At 42.7% G+C, this 21,054-nt stretch overlaps 1 long non-coding RNA gene across 1 annotated transcript in view; it reads left to right on the forward strand.

Annotated features, from left to right (window-relative positions):
- Nucleotides 1–20,256: 20,256 nt before the first annotated feature.
- The window catches only part of LOC133210961 (uncharacterized), a 70,283-nt gene continuing 69,485 nt past the window's right edge, over nt 20,257–21,054 (forward strand). The window contains exon 1 of the long non-coding RNA XR_009725059.1: nt 20,257–20,396. This is a non-coding gene — a long non-coding RNA (uncharacterized LOC133210961). The remainder of the gene's footprint in view (nt 20,397–21,054) is intronic.

Below are 21,054 nucleotides of genomic sequence, written 5' to 3' on the forward strand. Positions count from 1 at the left end.
GAGAGGAGAATCAGAAAGAATGCAACTCCCACGGATTGAGATAAGAACAGTTTAGTAACTAAGGTATAACACAAATCACTGCTGCTACCACCAATAATAGTGATGATAAGGGAAATAACAAGGGAAGAAAATACACCACCTCATAACCAGGCAACCTATAACTCGCCCTCCCAGCCCGACCAAGCACCGACTGATACCTCCTCCAACCTTGCAGCCCATCTAGCCCTTCCGGGTAACTCCCCATTTATACCCTGGGCATGACATGCTGTGGTATGGAATACCTCTTTGGTCAGTTTGGGTCAGGTGTCCTGTCTCTGCTTCCTCCTGGCTTCCCCTCCTCCCTGGCAGAGCATGAGGCTCACAAAGTCCTTGGCCAAACCAAAACATCATTTTATTTTCAGCTCTGTTCCCAGCTCGAAAGTCAAAACACAGCACTGCACCAGCTACCAAGAAAAAGAAAAACGACTGCCACTGTTAAACCCAGGACAGCTATATTCTTATGAAAAACAGGGAATAGCTTTGGGGGTCCTTGCTCAGAAGCTAGGACCCTACAGAAGGGTTGTGGCATATTTTTCAAAACAGCTGAATGAAGCGAGCAAAGGATGGCCCGGATGCCTAAGGGCTGTTGCAGCAGTTGTCATGAATATTGAAGAGGCTTGCAAATTCACCTTGGGACAAAAGATTACTGTACTAGCGTCCCATGTGGTACCATCAGTCCTGGAGCAGAAAGGAGCCCACTGGTTATCTCCTTCACGTTTTTTTTTTAAATACCAGCCCACCATTGTAGAACAGGATGATACAGAAATTGTGGTCACTAACGTTGTGAATCCAGCACCCTTTTTGCAGGAACAATCGACAGAACCACTAACACATGACTGCTTGACCACCATAGAGACTGTATATTCGAGCTGACCAGACTTGAAAGAAAAACCTCTGGAAGATGCTGATTCTTGGTTTACTGATGGCAGTAGCTTCATGAAAAATGTCAAACAAAAGGCAGGATATACCATTACCACCACTTCAGAGGTAAAAGAAGATAAACCTTTACCTGGGAACACCTCTCCCCAGAAGGCAGAAATAATAGAATTAATAAGAGCTCTGGAATTGGATAAAGATAAAAGGATAAATATTTGGACTGATTCTAAATATGCATTTGGTGTGGTCCATGCACATGGTGCTATTTGGAAAGAACGTGGACTTTTGAACACACAAGGGAAACAGATTAAACATGCTACAGAAACTCTACAATTACTGGAAGCTGTTCAGCTACCTGAAGAAGTAGCTATTATGTACTGTAAAGGACATCAACAAGGCGACTCTGATCAGGAAACCTGAAATAATTTGGCTGATTTTGAAGCCAAATGAGCAGCCAAACAATTTCAAATCATGGCCTTAATTCCTGATGGCAAACTAACATTTGAAAAAAATCTAAACCTAGGTATTCAGAAGAGGATACAAAATTGATTGAGGATCTAATGGGACAGGAAAATAAGGAGGGTTGGGTTCAGATACCTGATAGGCGAATTGTAGTCCCCTATAACCAGCTCTGGAACTTAGTTCAAGAAGAACATAATAAAACTCATTGGGGTAGCAACTCTTTGCATAAATATTTAGACAAACAAATTGTAGGAAGGAATCTATACACCAGAGTTCAATTAGTGAAAAAACAATGTCAGCTATGTCTTAAGAATAATCCTATGACTGAAAATAGAAATCAAATTGGGACAACTGGCAGAGGAATTTATCCAGGACAGCAGTGGCAAATAGATTTTTCTGAATTACCAAGAAAAGGGGGTTATCGATATTTGTTGGTGTTAACGGGTACTTTTTCAGGCTGCCCAGAAGCATTCCCTTTTAAAATAGATAATGCAAAACAAGTGATTAAAACATTATTTAACGAGATAATACCTCATTTTGGGGTACCAGAGGCAATTTCTTCTGACCACAGCTCACACTTTAGTGCAAAATTGTTACAAGAAATTAGCAAAAAATTAGAAATTGATTGGCAACTACATGTTCCATACAGGCCTCAGGCCAGTGGGCAAGTAGAAAAGATGGTTCATCTGATCAAAGAACAGATTAGTAAAATATGTCAGGAAATGAATTTACATTGGTATCAAGATTTACCACTGGCTCTATTAAGAGTGTGAACTAAACCTCGGTCAAAACAAGAGGTTAGCCCATTTGAAATTTTGTGTGGAAGATCATATTCGTCCCAGTTCAAAGGAGAGAGTCTTCAGGAAAGGGGGGAAGGCTATCTCCGACAGTTTCTGATCAATCTGGGAAAACTATTGGAGGAGATAAATAAGAGAATAGTAGGGACAAGAGCAAGAGGTTTGGATTATCCAATTCATCCTTTCAGATCTGGAGACTGGGTTTATGTAAAGAATTTGTCAGGAGATCCTCTACAGGAGAAGTGGAGCGCACTATACCAAAAATTACTGACTACCTTTACAGCAGTGAAGATAAAGGAACAACCTGCTTGGATACATTATTCAAGAATAAAGAAAGCACCAGAGCCAGAGAAGACATGGTGGATCGAACCTTCTGGACCCTTGCGTAGAAATTGCATCAGTCATAATTTGGACTCGTATGATAACTGGCGCACAAGCTTGGGACCAGAACATATACCTGAAATTAGTGCAAAATGTTAGTAATGTTTTTAATTGTAGTGACTGTTGGGTGTGTGCACAGTTGCCTAAATCAGGAGAAAGCCTGGATCTCCCATTAATTGGAGTTCCAATTCCTAACACTGTCTCATGGACAAATTTGTGGATGAACACTAGCAATCTGTATTTGAAGGAAAGGTTAACATTTGGAATAGCTAATCCTAACCCAGGTAATAAATATTACACCTGTGCACAAAGATGTATTACACCAAGAACCAGGGTAGGAGATCATGCTTGTTTAAATGCCACAGATGAAGGTCAACAATCAAACTGCAATCACACCATTAATATAGATGGTATCATAGTTCAGTGGTGGCCCGTTCCTAAAGGGAAAGGATGGTATTGGTTATGTGGAAAAAATGCTTATAAGATTCAACCCCCCCCAACTGGAAGGGGGCATGCACCTTAGGTGCTATAATATCCAATTTTACTATTATCAACAGGTACCCTTCCAGGACCTGGATTAGAAGCTTTGCTAAACAAATTAAGTGAGTGTTTAACACTATTATTGATGGGCATACCGCTTTTCATAGTTTTGTAAGAAGACTAATTCCATCCTTGGCAGTAAGTGAATTAGAGAAGGCAATTGTAAGTACCTCAGCAACCATAGAGGAAGTGGAAAGTAAAAGCATCGATATAATCCAGGCAGAAAAACGAGAGATAACTAGCCTATCTAAGGTGATATTACAAAACTAAATGGCTCTAAACATGTTACTGGCACCACAAAGAGGGGTTTCTTCCATAATCAATGCAAGTTGTTGTTCCTATACAGACTAAAGTAGCAGAATTGAAACAAATCTGGAGGAAATTTGGAAACAAACTAAGATATTTCATGAAATGGCCATGGATGACACCTCCTGAGGTTTTAAAGAAATATGGAAAAAGTTAACTTCATGGTTACCCAATCTCTCCTGGTTGAGGCAACTGGTTGCAGGAATATTGGTGTTAATTATTTTAATATTGATTACTTGTGGTATGATACAATGTTCCCTCTGGTGTTGTAAACGGTCTATGATAAATTATGAAGACTGGAAAAGGAATGAAATTAAGCCACAAGTCGAAATGGGAGTTTATTTCAAAAAGACTTTTGATGGTAATGGTAATATATAAAATGTTGCAAAAGAATTTGCAAAAGGACAGAAAAAGGGGGGAATTTGAGACAAGGGGCACAAAATGGAATATAGAAACCTTTAGAATTAGTCTTAAGTAATGTTAAGTTTGTTAATTTTGTAACAGTAGCAATGGAAAATTACTGAGGTACATGATACATAGAGAAAAAGAGTACAGCTAGAGAACATACGGAGAATTCTCACAAGATAAATCATTATAGCTGACATAGTTTTAAGAAAAACAGTCTAGAAGAACAGGACACAGGGATAAGGAGCATCTGGGAACTGCAGGTGTCCAGGATGGGCTACAGTTAAACTAACTGATAAGTGGGAGGGTAGGAGGATTATTATGTCTCTGGTGCTAACAAACCAATTAAACTGGTATGAACATCTACTGCGCATGCTTCAAAGGCTGCCAGAAGTGATGAAGATTGTTGGAAGAAGTAAATGACCCTCAGAGACCACCACAATTCTGTACGCATGCGGGGAACTTTCTGTAAAATGATGTAATCCATACGTAGCCTCATGAATATGTATATATGCCCAGGGTCTATAAAAGGACGGCTTGTGTGGCAATTGGGGGACATACGTTGGGAGGAGCTATCCCCTGTGTCCCCCAGACCTCAATGAAGAATACCTGCTTGTCAGCTTGAAAACTTCGTAAGTTTGTTCCTGGAGTTTTCTCCAAATCAGAACAGAGCTGATAACACTGATGTTTTAGTCTGTCCAAGGACTTTGTGAGCCTCATGCTCTGCCAGGGAGGAGGGGAAGCCAGGAGGAAGCAGAGACAGGACACCTGACCCAAACTGACCAAAGAAGCATACATACCACAGCACATCATGCCCGGGATGTAACTGAGAGTTACCTGGAAGGGCTAGTACACTTCAGGGTTGGACAAGGTATTGGTCGGTGCTTGGTCGGGCTGGTGGGGCCTTGTTATTTCCCTTATCATTATCATTATCGGTGGTATCAAGAGTGATTTGTGTTATACCTTATTTACTAAACTGTTCTTATCTCAACCCGTGGGAGTTGCATTCTTTTTGATTCTCCTCTCCATCCTTCTGGGAGTAGGGGGAGGGCAAGAGGGGGGGGGAGTGAGTAAATGAGATGCCTGACTGGTTTTAAACCACGACAGTTCTTTTTGGAGCCCAACGTGGGGCACGAGGGGTTGAGATAACGACAGATCTGACCGGATTAATAGTCACTCGTCACAATGCTGATTTATTGGTTCTCACATTTGTTCCTCTTGATCTCACAGTTTCAGAATGTTGCAACTTACTTAGAGACGGTATTTGCTGTGTTAGTGTTTATTAAGTGTGGGTCTTGGGCTAAGGTTCTTGTCTTACTGTATTTTATGGCAATGACTTTTAATATGGGCGGGCTCCAGCAGCAGGATGGGATGGACACGGCTGTGGACTTGTACCTGGCCGTCCTGCTGCTCTTCACCATCCTGGCCCTCGTCCTCCCTCTGTCTTTGTGAGGCTGCTGGGAGCCAAGGGGGAGTGGCCCCGGGAGCCGGCGGCTGCTGAAGCGGCCCGGGAGAGCGGCCCCGGGGAGCAAGTGGCGGCGGGAGTGGGGCCGGTGGCCGGCAGGGAGCGGCTGCCGGCGAAGGAGGTCGTCGCGGTCGAGGAGCGGAATGAGGCAGCTGCCGAGCAGCGGGAGAAGGCGGCGGAGGAGCCAAGCCCTGCGGAGGAGCCGAGCCCCGCGGAGGAGCTGAGCCCCGCAGCCGAGCTCAGCCCCGCGACGGCCGAGACCATTCCCCTGAAGCTGCCCGCCGAGCCTCAGGAGGATGCAGGAGACCCCGCAGCATTTCCCAGCAAGGCAGAAGAGGAAGAGCTGGACTCAGAAAAAGAGAAGCTGGTGATGGGAGAGCCGGCAAGCACAGCAGCTGCACCAGCCCCAATGACAAGTACAGCAGCATCATTTGAGAGTTCTGAAGGTTTTGAATGGCCTTTGGGTGTCCTTCGGACCTGCCTAATGATTATGATGGGGATCAGCATGTTGGCACACATACAGAGTGTGTTTTACCCACCACCATTTTGCCTGATCTCAAAAGTTAAGCAGAGTGGGGTTTGGGTCTTGTCTGGGGTTAGACGACGATATGGGAGGACCAAGAGGTTTTCCCCAAGGCTGGACAGCCATGAGTGGCCGGGCATGTGGGACAGTATGGGCAAATATCCAGTTCACTGGGCCCCTCCAGTGCTTTGGAAACACTGGAGATGGAAGGCAGCTGTATGGAGTCCCCAGCAACAAGCTGCAGAAGCTGCTGAAGGGGACAGTGAATTATTTTGAGCCTGGTGGACCCATGATGCTTCAGACCATCAGAGGAGAGATGCAACATAGAGATGGACTCATGATCGAGGGGTGGACTTAGCAATTGACACTATTGTCCAGGTTATTCACTAGTGTGAACACTGCACACAGCCTCTCCTGCTCTGAAAGACTGTTACAAGAGATGGAGCCTGACATCATGGACCAGATGGACTCAACAGCTTTATAGGGACTGGCCCATGAACTACGATGTTTCTTAATAGCAACTGGCTAGTAAATACAGGTGTTTTTATACACAAAATCACAGCCTCATAGCTATGTTACAAGCACACATATTCAAGTTGGTACTTTTCAGTTGCCCCCAGTGATGTTTTCAATTATTCATTTTTCTCTTCCTCTATCTTATTCTGCTCGGTGTATTCACAGTCAGCTCCTGTCGCTGAGGCATTGCTTTTTTCCACGCGTCTGTTCAGCCCACGGCAAGGCTTGACAAACTGCAGGCAGCCAGCAAGGACTTGTAGGTAGGAGGACACAAATATACCCCCTCCCCCGGGTTATCAGTTCTTAAGAAGGAGACAGGTTAAAGTGATTCCTTAAAGCAGAGGAATTCTGATGAAAAAGGAATGTGAAGCAGATGCAGAAATAAACTGCACAGTGTTAACTATCAAGGAGTTTGCTGTATCATTGCCCATTTCTTTTTTTCTGCTTTCTCTGCCACCCTGATGCTGCTGGGGTGATGGCTAATAAAGCTCGTGGTTGCACTACCCCTCTTGCTTTTTCAGTTATCAGTTCTTGTTTCAACTGATTTATCTATTTCTCCAAGTCTTGGATTCACCCACAGGTTACTTTAAACACACTAAGCAAGGCTCCTACCATGTGACCAGCATGTTGTAGACGTTCTTTAGGCTTTGTTTGTGGTGTTTTTACAAACTGCCCCAATACTTCAACAGATAGAGAGGTTTTGTTTTTTGTTTTTTTTTTGTCTTCCTTTTTTTTTTTTTCTTCTTCACTCCTCGGCTCCAGTGTCCCTCCTGGCTGTTCCACCAGTGGAGCACTGAGAGCAGAATCGGAGGGCAGCTTCTTTTGAACATGAGGACCAAACTCTATCAAACAACTTTTTTTGTTTGTTTTTTTTTTTTTTTTTTCTTCCAAAGTCACTCACCCTGCTTTGCGCAGCTCCAGATGCCGGCCTGCTCGGCAGCAGCTATAAATGCCTGCCTGCTAAGCAGCAGCTACAGCTGCCTGTGTGCTCAGCAGCAGCCATAAATACCTGCCAGCAACTGCACTTTTGCATTAACCCTTTCTTGCCCTAAATGTTAATCTGCTACCCGTTAAAAACTTTTAGGTGAACCCAACAGCAAAAAAAAACACAGAACACCATCTGCCCTCAACACACACAAACACATGGGATCCCACAAGCAAACTCCTCACAACTACAATATTTGAAACACAAAATCCAAACAACTGTTACCCCTACTACACAGCCCCACATACAGAACATGGCACAATGACCCTGTGAAGACTATCAGGAAACCAGCTCCGAGAAGCATCATCACAGTGCGAGGTGGCAGGATCAGCCTTAGTGGACATCCCCGCAGAGGTTCTGCCTCACCCACATCGCATGAGGCTTGGGCTTTTCTACTGAGTGAAATGCACACTCATACGCAGGTTGTCAGCCTATGTCGGAAGAAGTGGCCAGCAATATCTATACAGGTCTTCAAGGGTCGATAGAAACATGGACATATTTATGTGGCTGCACGCAGAGTTGTGGTCAATGGCTCAGTGTCCAGCTGGAGACCAGTAATGAGTAGTGTCCCTCAGGGATCTGTGTTGGGACCAGACTTGTTCAACATCTTTGTTGGTGACACAGACAGTGGGATTGAGAGCACCCTCAGCAAGTCTGCTGATGGCACCATGCTGTGCGGTTCGGTTGATATGCTGGAGGGAAGGAATGCCATCCAGAAAGACCTTGACACGCTTGTGAGGTGGGCTGATGCCAACCTTATGAAGTTTAACCATGCCAAGTGCAAGGTCCTACACCTGGGACGGAGAAATCCCAGGCACAGCTACAGGTTAGGCGGAGAAGAGATTCAGAGCAGCCCTGCAGAGAAGGACTTGGAGGTGTTGGTCAATGCGAAAATGAATACGAGCTGGCAGTGTGCGCTTGCAGCCCAGAAAGCCAACTGTATCCGGGGCTGTATCAAAAGCAGCGTGACCAGCAGGTCGAAGGAGGTGATCCTGCCCCTGTACTCTGCTCTTGTGAGTCCTCACCAGGAGTATTGTGTGCAGTTCTGGTGGCCTCAACATAAAAAGGACATGGAACTGTTGGAAAAAGGCCAGAGGAGGGCCACGAGATTGATCAGGGGCTTGGAGAATCTCCCATATGAAGACAGGCTGATAAAGTTGGGGCTGTTCAGTCTGGAGAAGAGAAGGCTGCGTGGAGACCTCATAGCAGCCTTCCAGTATCTGAAGGGAGCCTACAAAGGTGCTGGGGAGGGACTCTTCATTAGGGACTGTAGTGATAGGACAAGGGGTAACGGGTTCAAACTGAAACAGGGGAAGTTTAGGTTAGATATAAGGAAGTTCTTTACTGTGAGGGTGTTGAGGCACTGGAATGGGTTGCTCAGGGAGGTTGTGAATGCTCCATTCCTGATGATGTTCAAGGCCAGGTTGGACAAAGCCTTGGGTGAGATGTTTTAGAGTGAGGTATCCATGCCCATGGCAGGGGTGTTGGAATTAGATGATCTTATGGTCCTTTCCAACAAGCAAGCCTTGGGAGGATAGGCCAGGATGTAGATCTGGCAGGAATCTCAGTTGAAAAGCCAGGGGATGTGGGGGTTGTGAGAAGGTCTGCAACATTGTGATTGGACTATTTACCTGGACAGTTTTACAGGGTCTAATGAGATTGAATGTTGTATGTATGTGGAGGTTGGAAAAGGTGATAAAAAGGGCTTGGTGGTAATAAATGAATATTTGAGTCTCTGCATCAACTTGAGTCCGTGTCATGATATGCCACAAAATTAGTTTAATTTATTCAGAGGGTAATGAGAAATAAATCTTTTAACACCTTCCCCCACCCATCCCTTCTCCCCAGGCTCAACTTCACTCCCAGCTGCTCTACCTCCTCCCCCTCAGTGGCATGGAGAGACAGGGAATAGGGGGGTGTGGTGAGATAAGGGGGGCACAAAATCACAAAATGAAATATATAAACCTTTTGAATCAATTTTTAGTAATGTTAAGTTTCATGGCTTTGTAACAGTAGCAATGGAAAATTACTGAGGTGCAGGATACACAAAGAAAAAATAGAGTACAGCTAGAGAACATACTGAGAATTCTTGTATAAGATAAACCATTGTAGTTGATGTAGTTTTAGGCCCTTATGACCTCAGTTGCAAGAAAAAGTGTTATGAAAAAGGCTCTTTAAGAAAAATAAGTTTTAGTGCAGGTAATTTATATTAAAAATATCACTATGCCAACAGAAGTCTTCATTTATTTCCAAGCATTCAAATTATTATTACATATATACCAGTTAACTACTTATTTTAACATTAAGATAATTACAGTTGGAAGGCACACATTTCCAGTGGCCTCTATGCAGTAGATAGCCCCAGAACAAAACATGAAACATTCCACATGGTTATAAATATGACATTTGAGTTACCAGAATTACAATAATATTTTTTTTGTTTGTTAAAAGATCACATATGTACATAATCAGGGAATTTCCTTTAACATAAATATCAAACTTAGTACTGCAGCCTAACTTCCATATCAACATCTCTACGTAAGAGCAACACTGCACTTGATAGTTTGATTTCACATCACATATGGTACGTCACATATGGTGCTTTGGCACCTCTAAATGTGATATATTTTTCTTCCTAAGCTCTGTAGTACGTTTAATTTATATAACATATAACTAATATGACCGGCATAAATAACAATCAAATATATCTTTTGCCACTTCAATGGGAATGAAAGTAGTGTTTCTACCTCATATTACAGTCTTTCCATACATGCACAATTTTATTCCATGGACACTGCTACATGCAACCTAATTAACATTTTGTCTGCAATAATCTTTATGAAAACAGCCTAAACAAACTAGTTTTCTTCTCAAATTAGAAAGACTACAGCCATAGACAATTAAATGACATCACTACCAACTATTTATTTCAAGATAACATTGAACATGTCAAATTTTTATCACATACCTAGTACATTAGTCTTCTAAAGTGCAATGAAATCCCTCACAATCAAACACATGCTATTTTGAGTTCATTTGTGCAACTGACTAGTCTCTTAGTTACTTTTTGTAGGACTGTCATGCAGATGTTCAGACTGGTTCAGGTAAAATATATGATATTTTATCATTATTGCATGTAGAAATATAACTGGCAGATGGAAAACTATTTTTAAACACAAAATAAAATCAAAGCACCACAAATTTTCTCAATTATTACAAACTCAGCAAGGGTGTTATCTATAAGAGGAACTAGTAGTTCCTGGTTAACAAATACTAATTTAGATTTGTGAATGGATGAAATCTGGTTGCAAAATTTCAGATATAAAGGAAAATCATATATACATACAGCAAATAAACCCCCCCCAACACACACAACCAAAACCACCACACACCTAGTACCTGTTGATAGTAATCTGAAGCAATTTATTTAATTCACTCACCTGTGTGAATTTTAGCATATATTTCATATTTATTTGGTCCAAATACCCCTAACATGCCATTAAGAGTCACTCAAATGTGCCTAAAAACACAGCTGCTACCACAAAACATCTCTTCACCCTTTTATTTAACCTCAACCAGCTCTTACAAACCTCATATTTCCTGAGCTATACAAAAACAGATCTTAACTTTACTTGAAACATTTCAACAAAAGACAAGTTAAAAAGCAACTGGAGGTATCTGACATTATATTTAAAGGAAATAATATATATTTAAATTGATGAAGTGGCCCTTCCTCACCCCTCAATATCCATTTGTATTGAATTATAAACTCTGAGGCACATTAACAGTTTGTGTATGACACTTAGCAGAACAGGACTTCCATGAATGTCTGCAACATAAACAATTATATTAGCATATTCCAAAATTAAACAAAGCCTGTTTACATATACAAAACTTAACAAAATACATTAAAATTAAACATCAAAAGGAAACATTACAAACTAGTACATTCTACATTCACTGCGTAGTCTTGAAATGTCAATTTTCATGAAGCTGTTTTTTCCTTCTATTAACTGATTAAGTCAGAAAAACTCTTCTCCAATTGTGCCAACATACATTTCTTCACTGTAGTTATATCAGCTCCCTTCGATCTTACACCATTAACTTCTGTACTGGCATGCCACTTCTCTCTCCAAGTTTACTCAAACATCATATTCTTCCTTCATTACAGTTTGTGACACCTACCACTAAGCATTTCAACTGGGGCCACATCTAGTCTAACAGATTTTCCACTGGACAGAAGCGTCTCTTAAAGAAGCAGCTTCTTCACTAACAGACAAACTAAGTTTGCTAGAGTTGTGATCCACTATATACCAGCGCTCTGAAGAGTGGGGTTGACTGAAGAATAAGGTGGATTGAAGAATGGGGTGGATTGAAGAATAGGGTTGTAAATAAGTAACCTCAAGAACCTTGGGCTTTGTTAGCAACTGTAGAGAAAACGAAAATTGCTTTGCCAGAACCACCTGGTGGTTACTGATATAACAATGATCCTAAAACAAAGTGCTGAAGAAATAACCACCGGGGGTCTGAAAGCCCACTAAAAACATTTTTGTATGCATACAGGAGGCACTGTCTAAGAAGTATGATTTAATATATGTAATCTAATGAATATGTATGCTTAAGGACAATATAATCACAGCCTGATTGATGCCTGGCAGAGACATGCTTGGAGGAGCTATCCCCCATGTCTCCCAGCACCACAATAAAGAATACCTGCTTGTCAACTTAAAATTTTGCTGGCGAGTTCCTGGAGTTTTCTCCAAATCATTTGACACTGCAGATGGGGCACTCTCTGCTCGGCTGCAGGACCCACTGAGGACAGACCTCCCTAGGGCCCTTGGAAGTTTTTCCCAGGGGACCCCTTGACTCATTCGGATCACTGCAGGAGCAGACAAGGACCATCTCATAAAGGGTATTCTTTTATTTTATATAGTCTGTAAGATGCAGGGGGCATCTCGGTTTGGTAAATTGGTTTGGTAAGTGTGCGCATGGTTTGGAAGCCTTCCGTAAATCGAGATAGGAAATATTGTGGGTAAAGGTGCATACCTGGCTGCTAGCATCTGTTTGGTATACACCCACAAGAAGCAGGGGGCTTCTTGTGGTTTGGGTCCTGCAAGATGCAGTGGGTGTCTTCTAGAAAAGGTTTTGGATTTTACTGGTATTTGACTTATGCTGTGGCTTGTTATGATTTTGGTATTGGTGACAGACTGTTATAACTGCGTTATTAATTGTTGTCTCTAAGTGTTGTAACTGTGGAGTGTCTATTTTGTGGCTTGTTACAGTGATGATTTTGGTCTTGTGATTTTGGTACTGATGACAGACTGTTATAACTGTGTTATTAATTGTTGATCGTTTGATACAATTTTTGTCTCTGTCGCAAGTGTTGTAACTGTGTGCAGTGTGTCTGTGGGATCCTGTGTGTATGTGTGTGAATGCGAGATTAATAATGGGAAATTGGCAGAGGAGAGAGATCTTGAAAAAGAGTCCTTTAGGGTGCATTTTGGCACATTGGAAAGAGCTGGGAGGGTTTCCTGGGGGCTCAGTAAATAAGAAAGCATTGATAAAATATTGTAACCAGTGGTGGCCTTTGTATACTTTGGAAGATCAGGAAAAATGGCCTAAAAATGGAACTCTGAACTATAATACATTGTTACAATTAATATTGTTTTTGAGGCGGCAAGGAAAATGGGATGAAGTAATATATGCAGATATGTTTTTCATGTTGCAAAATCACCCGGAATGGCAAAAAGAATGTGGAATTAATATAACACCTTTGGATCCTCTATTTTTAGGTTTAGAAAAAGAAAGGAAGCAGGCAGGGAATAGATTGGAAAGATGTTGTTCGGTTGTGATATTGGGGAAATTTGTTTAAAACTTAAGAAAAGACCTGAGGATAACATGGTTGGGGACAGAATGGAGGATTATGTTTCTCCAAAGGCACTGGATGAGAGATCACCTCCAATTCAGGATGAATCCTCTGATTCAGATGAAGAGCAAGAACAAAGTGTAGAAAAAATTTCTTTCACTCCTGTTGCCGCCCGTGTCCGTAGTAAAACTAAGACTGTCCTGCAAGCCCCTCTTAGGGAAGCAATGGGACTGGAGGGGCGTACCAGGATAAAAGTAAATTTATCTTTAAGAGATTTGGATAATTGGAAACAGATTGCAAAAGCTATCGAAATGACCCTTTAGGGGTAGCTAAAAAATTTGAGATGCTGGTAAAAAGTCAGGATCTTGATTGGAAGGACATAGATGTAATATTGGATACATTAAAAGAGACAGAAAAACAATTGGTTATAAAAACTGCTTGTACACAGGTAAATGCTCAAATTACTGCAGGGGCAATAGCTGGGAGGATTGAAGATCATATCCCCCTTACATCTCCAGACTGGGATTATAATGATGCTGGAGATTATACATCTCTAAAGAGATATCAAAATTGGATTAAATATAGGCTTGAAAATGCTATACCTAAAGCAGTAAATTGGTCAGTGCTGTTTGAAATAAGACAGGGGCCAAAAGAGTCACTGACAGAGTTTCTGGACAAGCTCAGAGAAACTATGTGAAAATGCACCACAATGGATCCTTCCTCAGAGGAAGGTAAATTATAGCTTGCAAATTCCTTTGTGGGGCAGTCATCGGAGGATACCAGGCGAAAGCTCCAAAATTTATCTGTGACTGAAATAAGATATATAGAAAAATTATTGGAAGTGGCTTGGAAAGTATACAGGAATAGAGAACAGGTAAAAGAAAGGAAATTAGGAAAGGTTTTGACAACAGCCACAATCACAGCATTGGAACAAGCGAATGGGGGATATAGTGGAATGAGAGGTAGTGGACGTGGTCAGAGAATGCTAATGAGAGGTGGGGGGGGGTTATAGAAGGACTTCCCTTAGTCAGGATCAATGTGCAAACTGTAAACGGTTTGGACACTGGAAACGGGAATGTCCACAATGAAAACAACAAACTCAACTGACTACTGAACTAGAATTAGACTGACGGGGACCTGGGGAATCTACCCTAGTGGATCCATTGGTTAAAATCAAGCTAGGGACCACAGAAAAGGAAGTGGAATTTCTTATAGATACAGGGGCAACTTATTTGGTTCTGAATCAAGATCTAACATTAAAAGGAAAAAGAGTCTGTAACGGTGGCGGGAGCTATTGGCCATCAAGAAAAAGCATTCTTTCTAAAACCTTTAAGATATAAGATAGGAAAACAGATTGGTGTGCATGAATTCTTATATATGCCAAATTCACTGAAATCCTTATTGGGACGAGACTTATTAGAATATTTGGAAGCAATAATAACATTTAAAGAAGGAGAAATGGAATTGAAGGTAAAAGATGATCAGTTGATTAAAATTCTAAGTTTATCTTTAATCCAACAGAAAATTGATGAGAACCTTCCCGAAATAGACGAAGTCTTTACCCAGGTATATCCAGGAGTATGGGCATCTGAAATTCCAGGTAAGGCAAAAAATGCTTTGCCTATTAAAGTAGAAATAAAAAGGGGGGCCTACCCAGTTAGAATAAAACAATATATCTTAAAACTGGAGGATTGGAAGAGAATTAAAGAAATCATTGATAATTTAAAAAAAAATGGATTATTAATTGAATGCGAATCGGAATATAATGCTCCTATCTTGCCAGTAAAGAAATCTGATGGGAAAAGTTACAGATTAGTTCAAGATCTCAGAGGAATCAACAAAATTGTGGAGGATATCCATCCAGTAATAGCTAATCCATATACAATATTGACTAAATTGAATCAGAAATGGTTTGCCATCTTGGATTTAAAGGACGCTTTCTTTTGCTTACCATTGGCCAAAGAAAGCCAGAATTTATTTGCTTTCAATTGGGAACATCCTGACACAGTAAGGAAAACCCAATTAACTTGGACAGTATTATCTCAAGGGTTTAAAAACAGTCCAACGATTTTTCGAAATCAGTTAGCACTGGAACTAGAATCATGGAAACCACCCACTCAGATGGGGACTCTTACAATATGCGGATGACCTATTAATTTCCACAGAAACAAAGGAAGAAAGTGTCCAGTGAATGGTGGGAGTATTGAATTTTCTGGGACTGAATGATTATTGGGTATCCAGACAAAAGGCCCAACTAATCCAAACCTGAGTTTCCTACCTAGGATATGAAATAACAGGAGGACAGAGAGAACTTGGAACTGCTAGAAAAGAAGCCATTTGTCAAACTCCACACCCGTCGACCATCAAGGAGCTCCAGACATTCCTGGGAATGACTGGATGATGCAGACTTTGGATGCATGATTATGGTGTTCTGGTAAGACCCCTATATGAACTGTTAAAAGAAACCCCTCTGTATTTGGAATGGACTGATTCAGCAGAGGAGGGCTTTAGAAATTTAAAAGCAGAGGTAATGAGAGCTGCAGCTCTGACTTCTGGATATGACTAAATCCTTTTGGCTATATTCCTATGAAAAACAGGAAATAGCTTTGGGGGTCCTTACTCAGAAACTAGGACCCTATAAGAGGGCAGTGCTGTATTTTTCAAAACAGCTGGACGAAGCGAGCAAAGGATGGCCCAGATGCCTAAGGGGTGTGGCAGCAGTTGTCACGAATATTGAAGAGGCTCGCAAATTCACCTTGGGACAAAAGATTACTGTGCCAGTGTCCCATGTTGTATCAGCAGTCCTGGAACAGAAAGAAGCCCACTGGTTATCTCCTTCATGTTTTTTAAAATACCAGGCCACCTCATAGCAGCCTTCCAGTATCTGAAGGGGGCCTATAGGGATGATGGGGAGGGACTCTTCATTAGGGACTGTAGTGATAGGACAAGGGGTAATGGGTTAAAACTTAAACAGGGGAAGTTTAGAGTGGATATAAGGAAGAAATTCTTCCCTGTTAGGGTGGTGAGGCACTGGAATAGGTTGCCCAGGGAGGTTATGAATGCTCCACCCTTGGCAGTGTTCAAGGCCAGGTTGGATGAGGCCTTGGGTGATATGGTTTAGAGCGAGGTGTCCCTGCCCATGGCAGGGGGGTTGGAACTTGATGATCTTAAGGTCCTTTCCAACACTAAGTATTCTATGATTCTATGATGATATAGAAATTGTGGTCACTAATGTCAATCCAGCATCCTTTTGCAGGAACAACCAACAGAACAATTAACACATAACTCCTTGGCCACTATAGAGACTGTGCATTCAAGCTGACAAGGTTTGAAAGAAACCTCTGGAACAGGCTGAACACCAGACCTGGAAGTGGCTAAAGACAAAAGGATAAATATTTGGACTGATTCTAAATATGCATTTGGTGTGGTCCATGCACATGGTGCCACCCGGAAAGAATGAGGACTTTTGAACACACAGGGGAAACAGATTAAACATGCTACAGAAATTCTATGACTACTGGAAGTTGTTCAGCTACCTGAGGAAGTAGCTATTATGTACTATAAAGGACATTAAAAGGTGACTCTGATCAGGAAATTGGAAATAATTTGGCTGATTTTGAAGCCAAACAAGAAGCTGAACAATCTAAAATCATTCCCTTAATCCCTGACGGCAAACTAACAATTGAGAAATCTAAACCTAGATATTCAATGGAGGATAGAATATTGATTAGAGATCTCAAAGGAGAGGAAAACAAAGAAGCGCCGACCCCTGATTGATGATAACTTCTTAATGCAAATGGTGGACAAACCAGCTAGGAGAGGAGCACTGCTAGATTTAGTACTCACCAGCAAGGAGGGTTTGGTTGAAGAGGTGGTGATCAATGGCAGCCTTGGCTGCAGTGACCATGAGATGGCGGAGTTTAGGATCCTGTGTGGGAGGAATAGAATACCTAGCAAGGCCACAATTCTAGATTTCCGGAGGGCCAACTTTGGCCTGTTCAATCAACTGCTAAGAGAAGTCTCATGGGAAAGGGTACTAGGCGGTAAAGGGGCTCAAGACAGTTGGTCAGCATTCAAGGACCGCTTCTTCCAAGCTCAGGATCTGAGCGTCCCAATGGTCAGGAAATCAAGTAAGGGAGCTAGGAGACCAGTGTGGTTAAACAAGGAGCTGCTGGGCAAACTCAAGTGGAAAAGGAGAATCTATGGATTATGGAAAGAGGGGCTGGCCACTTGGGAGGAATATAGAACAGTTGTTAGAGGATGTAGGGAGGCAATTAGGACAGCCAAGGCCTCCTTGGAACTTCATCTTGCTAGTCGGGTTAAGGACAATAGAAAGGGTTTCTTCAAATACATAGCGAATAAAACTATCACAAGAGGCAATACAGGCCCACTGCTGAACGAGGTGGGTGCCCTGGAGACAGAGGATATAAAGAAGGCAAAGGTGCTGAATGCCTTCTTTGCCTCTGTCTTTACTCCTGCAGACTCTCCCCGGGGGCCCCAGATTCTTATAGCCCCAGAGTGAGTCAGGATAAAGGAGGAGTTTGCTTTGGTAGATGAGGATTGGGTTAGGGATCAGCTATGCAATCTGGACATCTATAAATCGATGGGTCGAGGGGAGAGGGACCTGGGGGTCCTGGTGGACGACAGGGTGACCATGAGCCGACACTGTGCCCTTGTGGCCAAGAAGGCCAATGGCATCCTGGGTTATATTAGAAAGGGGGTGGTTAGTAGGTCGAGAGAGGTTCTCCTTCCCCTCTACTCAGCCCTGGTGAGACCTCATCTGGAATATTGTGTCCAGTTCTGGGCCCCTCAGTTTAAGAAGGACAGGGACCTGCTGGAGAGAGTCCAGCGCAGGGCGACTAAGATGATTAAGGGAGTGGAGCATCTCCCTTATGAGGAAAGACTGAGGGAGCTGGGTCTCTATAGTTTGGAGAAGAGGAGACTGAGGGGTGACCTTATTAGTGTATATAAATATATAAAGGGGGAGTGTCACGAGGATGGAGCCAGGCTCTTCTCAGTGGCAAACAATGATAGGACAAGGGGTAATGGGTACAAACTGGAACACAAGAGGTTCCACTTAAACTTGAGAAGAAACTTCTTCTCAGTGAGGGTGACAGAACACTGGAACAGGCTGCCCAGGGAGGTTGTGGAATCTCCTTCTTTGGAGACATTCAAGACCCGCCTGGACACGTTCCTGTGTAACCTTATCTAGGTGTTCCTGCTCCGGCAGGGGGATTGGACTAGATGATCTTCTGAGGTCCCTTCCAATCTCTAACATACTGTGATACTGTGGTCCGGATGGAATGCACCCACGGGTGCTGAGGGAGCTGGCGGAGGTCATTGCTAGGCCACTCTCCATCATCTTTGGTAAGTCGTGGGAAACGGGAGAGGTGCCTGAGGATTGGAGGATGGCAAATGTCACACCAGTCTATAAGAAGGGCAAGAAGGAGGACCCGGGTAATTATAGACCAGTCAGCCTTACCTCCATCCCTGGAAAGGTGATGGAACAACTTATTCTTGACTCCATTTCTAGGCATATCGAGGATGAGGGTGTTATTAAGAACAGCCAACATGGTTTTATGAGGGGGAAGTCATGTGTGACCAACCTTATAGCCTTCTATGAGGAAGTGACTAGGTGGAGGGATGATGGTAGAGCAGTAGATGTGGTTTTTCTTGACTTCAGTAAGGCATTTGATACTGTCTCCCACAGCATCCTCATAGATAAGCTAAGGAAGTGTGGGCTTGACGATCAGGTAGTGAGGTGGATCAAGAACTGGTTGGAAGGAAGAAGGCAGAGAGTTGTGGTCAATGGGGCAGAATCTAGCTGGAGGTCTGTGACTAGTGGAGTCCCTCAGGGGTTGGTGCTGGGACCAGTGCTGTTTAATATTTTCATCAACAACCTGGATGAGGGAACTGAGTGTACTCTCAGCAAGTTCGCTGATGACACTAAACTGGGAGGAGTGGCTGACACAGCAGAAGGCTGTGTTGCCATTCAGCGAGACCTGGACAGGCTGGAGAGTTGGGCAGGGAGAAATTTGATGAAATTCAACAAGGGCAAGTGTAGAGTCTTGCATCTGGGGAAGAACAACCCCATGTACCAGTACAGGCTGGGGACTGACCTGCTGGAAAGTAGCGAAGGGGAAAGGGACCTGTGGGTCCTGGTGGATAGGAGGATGAACATGAGCCAGCAATGTGCCCTTGTGGCCAAGAGGGCAAATGGCATCCTGGGGTGCATTAGAAAGGGTGTGGTTAGTAGGTCAAGAGAGGTTCTTCTCCCCCTCTATTCTGCCTTGGTTAGGCCACATGTGGAATATTGTGTCCAGTTGTGGGCCCCTCAGTTCAAGAAGGACAGGGAACTGCTTGAAAGAGTCCAGCACAGAGCCACAGAGATGATGAAGGGAGTGGAACACCTCCCTTATGAGGAGAGGCTGAAGGAGCTGGGTCTCTTCAGCTTGGAGAAGAGGAGCCTGAGGGGTGACCTCATCAGTGTTTACAAATATGTAACGGGTGGGAGTCAGGAGGGTGGAGCTAGGCTTTTTTCAGTGATATCCAGTGATAGGACAAGGGGCAATGGGTGTAAACTGGAGCATAGAAGGTTCCACGTTAACATCAGGAAGAACTTCTTTACTGTGAGAGTGACAGAACACTGGAACAGGTTGCCCAGGGGGGTTGTGGAGTCTCCCACATTGGAGATATTCAAGGCCTGTCTGGACAAGTTCCTGTGTGATGTACTCTAGGTTACCCTGTTCTTGCAGGGGGGTTGGACTAGATGATCTCTCGAGGTCCCTTCCAACCCTTGGGATTCTGTGATTCTGTGATTTGGGTTAAGATAGCTGATGGTTGAATTGTAATCCCCTACAACCAACTCTGGAAGCTAGTTCAGGAGGAACATAATAAAACTCATTGGGGTAGCAACTCTTTGTATAAATATTTAGACAAACAAATTGTAGGAAAGAATCTGTACACCACAGTTCGATTAGTGACAATGTCAGCTCTGTCTCAAGAATAATCCTAAAATTGAAAATAGAAATCAAATTGGTACAAATGGGGAGGAAGATATCCGGGACAGCATTGGCAAACACATTTTTCTGAATTACCAAGAACAGGAGGTTACCAATATTTGTTGGTGTTAACAGATACTTTTTCAGGGTGGCCAGAAGCATTCTCTTGTGGAATAAATAATGCAAGACAAGTAATTAAAACATTATTAAACAACATAATACCTTGGTTTTGGAGTACCAGTGGCAATTTATTCTGACTGAGGCTCGCACTTTAGTGCAAAATAATTACAAGAAATTAGCAAAAAAATTAGAAATTGATTGGCAACTACATGCTCTGTACAGGCCTCAGGCCAGTGGGCAAGTAGAAAAGATGGTTCATCTGATCAAACAACAGACTGGTAAAATATGTCAGGAAATAAATTAATATTAGTACCAAGGTTTACCACTGGCTCTATTAAAAATTCGAACTAAACCTTGGTTGAAAGAAGAGGCTAGGCCTTGTAAAATTTTATATGGAAGACCATATCAGTCCCAGTTTAAAGGAGAAAGTCTTCTGGAAGTGGGAGAAGGCTATCTCCGAGAGTTTCTGGTCAATCTGGGAAAACAATTAGAAGAAATAAGAGAATTCTGGGGACAAGAGTGAGAGGCGTGAATTATCCGACCCGTCCTTTTAGATCCAGAGACTGGGTTTATGTTAATAATTTTTCAGGAGATTCTCTACAGGAGAAGTGGAGCGGACCGTACCAGATAATACTGACCACCTTTACAGCAGTGAAGATAAAGGAACAACCTGCTTGGATACATTATTCAAGAACCAGAAACACATCAGAACCGAGAAAAAATATGCCACGTTGAGTCTTCAGGACCCACACATATGAGACTACATTGATCA

This window comes from Neopsephotus bourkii, unplaced genomic scaffold, assembly GCF_033783945.1.
Source record: "Neopsephotus bourkii isolate Nb327-2 ecotype Australia unplaced genomic scaffold, CSIRO-AGI_Nbou_v1 NB_544, whole genome shotgun sequence".
In the NCBI taxonomy this organism is placed as follows: Eukaryota; Metazoa; Chordata; class Aves; order Psittaciformes; family Psittacidae; genus Neopsephotus; species Neopsephotus bourkii.